This window comes from Chelonoidis abingdonii, chromosome 2, assembly GCF_003597395.2.
Source record: "Chelonoidis abingdonii isolate Lonesome George chromosome 2, CheloAbing_2.0, whole genome shotgun sequence".
NCBI classification, from domain to species: domain Eukaryota; kingdom Metazoa; phylum Chordata; order Testudines; family Testudinidae; genus Chelonoidis; species Chelonoidis abingdonii.
Window position 1 is genome coordinate 244,026,358 of NC_133770.1, and position 5,433 is coordinate 244,031,790.

A 5,433-nucleotide genomic window follows, 5' to 3' on the forward strand; every position below is an offset into this window, starting at 1 on the left:
GAAAATGAGGAACAGAGAGATTAAAGCTATATAAAACAGCTTATAAAGCTAGTACATAGTTAAGATAAGACTGAAGGAGAAAAGATGACAAGTTCATTATACAGCAGTATAATGGACTACAGGTTTATGAAACTTCAAAAGATGGCAGAGACCTCATATAAATACCAGAAAAGATTAAAAAGAACTTTGCACAATTCTGTGTTCCTTCTGATAATATGTAGCCTCTCCTCTTTGCAGTGTTAGCCAACAAGGTTACACCATCCTAAACAGAAGTACCCCCAATTAAATATTGGCAGATACAACAGAACAGCATATGGCAAATCAAGAGACCCTAGAAAAAGGATGTTCTGAGCAAGTGTTTATTGGCAGCACAGAATGCTGAAATTCCAAGAGCAGCAGGATGCTCCATGACTTTTGCATGTAGAGATAAATGGAGTTTAGGTTTTGAGAGCAAACCCCACAATAAATGTGCAGTTACAAATATGAAACCATAAAACAGATGCCTTCTTCTCTCATTGACTATGAAAAGGAAATGCATATAGTAAACTAATATTTTAAATGGACTCCAATTTATATACAGTAAGATTTGGGTTCTGGATTAAACACAGCAGCTTTTCAAAAGTGAAGCAGTCAGATAGTCCATATGAATAAATCAGCCCTGACGCTTTCAACAAATAGCTTCTCACAAACTAAACCATCATTTGGATAAGAAACAAGATGAGACAATTTTTTTTTTAAAAAATAGTAGAAAAGCTGCACCCGTTTAAAGTCAGAAATTTTAAAATTTCTATTTTTTTAATTCAACTGGCACAAACACTTTTATACATGTACTTACACCCAGGGCCGGCGCTTCCATTTAGGCAACCTAAGCGGTCGCCTAGGGCACCAGGATTTGGGAGGGCGGCAGACTGCTCTGGTGGACCTCCCGCAGGCATGCCTGCGGTTGTTCCACTGGTTCTGCGGTTCCAGTGGATCTTCTGCAGGAATGCCTGTGGGAGGTCCACCGGAGCAGAGGGACTGGCGAGCCGGCCCTGTGCCTAGGGCGCCAAAAACCCTGGCGCCGCTCCTGCTTACACCAATTTAACCTTTGCTTAACTCAGTTTAGATTAGTAAATTATAGAATTAATGTAAATCAGCATAATTTGCATCAGTAAATTATAGAATTAATCTAAACTGACTTAAGCAAAGGTTAAACTGGTGTAAGTGCATGTACATTAGGGGTTGGAACCAGTTTAGCTACATCTATTTAAAACAGCTCTAAACTGATGCAATTTTTCCTACTGCAGACTAGGTCACATAGCCTTCTGCTGAATTATTAGTAAGAGCTAAGATTGATCACAGATAAACATCTTGCTAACTTTCTGTTGATTTCCTTAGGAAGGACCACAGAAATACTAGAACATGACTGCAGTAAAAATGCTGCTGTGAACTGAGGTTTCTACATCTATTGAGAATCATCAGATCTACAGTGCATCTTATCTACAAACCAGCTTCACGCGATAAGTAACTTTTAGATATACTCATTAATTTAGAATAAAAAATTATGATTTAGGCAAAAAAATACTTCTCAGAGGGTACTTACTTAGATTATGAAAAACTTGAAAGTGACTTAGATGTTAGCGAGACATTCACTGCAATCTACAACTTTCATGTAGCTCTCCAGAAATAATTTTGACGCAAATGATGGAGTGCAATGGACTGGAAAATCTGTTAGTTCAGCAAAACACTACTTCTACGGAAATAGTGTTTACATGCATTGAGAAGATAGCTGAAAGGAAGCATGCATGCTAAAAGCAGATCAATCTTAAGCATTTTTCAGACAAAACATGTTTTGTGATATCACACCAAACAGAGCTTTTCAAAGCTCAGACAAGAGATAGTGAACTTGAGTTTTTAAGCTAAAGAATTCACTCATGTTTTAACATTTGGTTAGAGTGACAGAAGAGTTTATGGCAAACTAAGATTAGAGTTACATATTATCTATGGTTACACATCATGGTGATTTTCAAGAGAAGACAGTTACAGTGTTCAACTGTTAAACGAATATGAGAAGTTGGTGATATTTCTAGTGGGAAAAGAAAAGGCCCAACTGGCAAATTAATGCCTAACTGGCAAATAAATCAAAGTCTCACTACAGAGGTAGTTATTCTAATTCAATACTATTCTGGAAATTGATTTTTGGAGCCAATATGGAACGGTAGATGCTTAATTCAGGTTTTTATTAGTTAACAGGATATCCAAATCATTCATCTCAACTTGGTAAACACTATCATTTAGTGTAATTACCAAAAAGATATTATGTTGAACTAATGCAAGTGTGTCAAACTTCCCATCCAGAAATGCAAATTGGGAAGTACTCAAAAACTTTAGGTTCATGGCACACAACTAGACTGGTTAAACTGGTATGGTTTAAAAGGCATTTATTGATTAGAGAAAAAGTAACCTTTGTATTGTATTTTCCGTGTGGCTGCTTTAGTTAGGTTACTCACACAAGCTTCTCTCAAGAGTGATTGTCAGAAAAACTACTTTTTAATCTTCTTGGATGTATACCTTTAAACATATCGAGTTCACAGCAATTCTTATAACATTGCCACCATTTAAGCGGCTTTTAAAAATAAATCCAATTCTAATAGAGTTGATGTTTGTCACAAAAGCATTCTTCAAAGCTGAACTACTTTTTCCATATGGGAAAAAAAACCAACCAAATGACATTTTACTGTTTGCTAACTACAAAGCTTTGGTCCTTCTGTCTGAACAGAACATAGTCAAGTAATTTAAACCCAAACCTGATTCACCTTAAGATAAAAAGTTATTAGCATATTTCTCCCATTCAATTGTCAAGATTAAATTACACCCTCCCACTACCCTCCAACTAGAAGAAACCACTATTTTTGTAAGACCCATACAAAGACATTGTGCTTTCGCTGACTCTGCAGTAGCAGTTGAACTGTTCTAAGAGCTGTTGACACCAGATACACAAAAACACAACATCCCCTATGTTGGGACATAAAAGGGAAAATTAGAAGCAGGTTTGCCTCTGTTTCATTAGATGAAAGGTGTGGAAAACATTTACCATGTAAGCAGATCTATTCAGGTGCTGGGAAGGAAACCATTTTTTCCAAGCTTAATGGATATTGCAAACAAATCAAGAAAAACAGCAGGCAGTACCCATTGGCCGGGTAAGAAGATGTGAACTATACAAACACCAGCTGGAAAACTGAAGTGCTCATATTTCACATATTCTGAGACCATTTGGCAAGAAAAAACACTTTGAACTTTGGCTATATTTACATAAACATTCATGTAGCTCAAAATTGTGGCCTAGTTAAACCTTGTGGCATACGTCCCTTGAACCTGGAGATTTAAAACAAAAACAAAGAAAAATTATATAGCCAGTTGAATGGAATTCTGATGGTTCAAGTGCAAAGCTCCTTTTGTGGCAGGTCATTGTACGTGGAAGATGATCAACCGTGAACAAATTACTCCATCATAATTCATAGAATAGAATTCTATTGTATCCTACAATCAAACTGGAAATATACACAACCAAAGAAGATTTATTTCCCAGCTATATTTAGCTGATGACTAGACTTGGATAAATATTTATCATATGCTTTCAATTATGGCAAAATTATAGATGAGCATACCTTAAAGAGTTCATTTTGGCACCTAGCAGTCTAGATTCTTGTTAGTATATGGGGAAAAAAAGTGAGCTGAATTTAAGAATAGGCTCTTAAATTTTTTCAATACTTTCCACTTCCAGATAAATTAGAAATGCTACATGGTTTAGCAGCAGTTTGCTTCTGTTATAACAAGCAGCACTTAAACATGGGAGAGGAAAGTTCTAAACATCCTAAAGTCTATATATGATTTTGTTGAAAGGTTTTGGGTCGGTTATTTTATCCACGCTGGTTTGCCCATCTGTAACCGAAATATCAATTTTACAATTTATTCACTGCATAATTGTGAATGTGATTCTGCATATAAAAATCTGCAGAAGAGATAAGCAGTCACAAACCAAGTTTTAAAAAATTTCCATTATGAAATGGATTTAGAACTCAGAGAGTAAGTGTTGCAGGTTTCCATTTGTCTATCATCATACCCATGTCATTATCAAGTAAATTGCACTAGCTTCCCCGCCGCCCCCTTTTATTTGTACGTTAATTTTCTTAAGAGCAAGGAGATTCTGCGCAGTGCATTCTCGAACACTACTGCATTTCCTGGGTGCTCAAAGCCATTTTAGCTTCTGCTTAATGTCTCATACCAACACCCAAAGCACAAAATAATTACACAATAGCTATTGCATCTTACTGCTGAAGTCAGATTTATCATCCTCTTTAAGAATTATTTTGGTAGTAAAATTCTCCAGCCTGCCTCTTAAAGAAAGCAACTTATTGTCACACTGTTCACCATGTTTGTTTTATGCAATCTTGTTTTGTGACATGAGAGAAGGAGTATGTTCAGTTCCTGCTAGTTATTGCCTGCCAAAGGACAATTACATATTCCATTAAAAATGAGTTAATATCGCTGGCTTGCCAATCCTCTCCCCTTAAAATCTTAGTGTAAAATTCGGACGTATTTAAGAGATCTATGAAAGATTCTCAAACATCTGTTTAATACCCCTTTACTTCAATGAAGAATGAAAGAGCCACCAATATTCAGCTTTTCTTGTATAAACAATGGGGAGGCAGGGGAGAGGGGGGAAAAAAAAAAAAGAGGGAAAAGAACTACCTCTTTGGTAGCCATATGTAGGAAGTTTAAAAGGCTTTGATCTAAGAGTAAATACAGAGTTTACGTAACTGATCACAAACAGTGGGAAAGAGCCATTATAGGCTATTATAAATCTTGTATATTAGGTCAAGTGACAGTACATTATGAATAAACTTACATTTTATATAGAAAAGAAGAGAGTATACATACACTAGTTAGCATTAGCTACTAACATGGCTCTTTAATTCTTTCTAATTCCACTATCAGAAAGGCTGCATTTTTATTAGACAAGTGATCTGAACATTTTAAAATTGTTCAGAGGGGTGAGTTAAGTTATGACTGAAAAATAAATCGGGTATACTTTTCCATTTCTAAAAACATAGCTAAATTTTAATAAAAACGATAAAAAGTTATCCTAGATACTGTTTTTAGCCCAATGTGAATGTTTATGCCAGTTTACAAATCTTTGAAAAGGGGATTTATAATACAAGTGCTAATATAACTAAAGTTCTAACTATGCTGAAGGGACAATTACCCTGTAAGGTGATAAAGTTCAGAGGTTTAGAAATTGCAACAATAAGAGAAAGTTAGAAATGCTAAACAACTACACATTTAGCTAATATTAGCTTTTAAGTAGCATTGGCTTAAACTCCAGTATTTTAAAGGATCACTGCATTAAAAGAAAGTTCTGCCACACCTAAAGGATAAGGCATAGCCATCTAC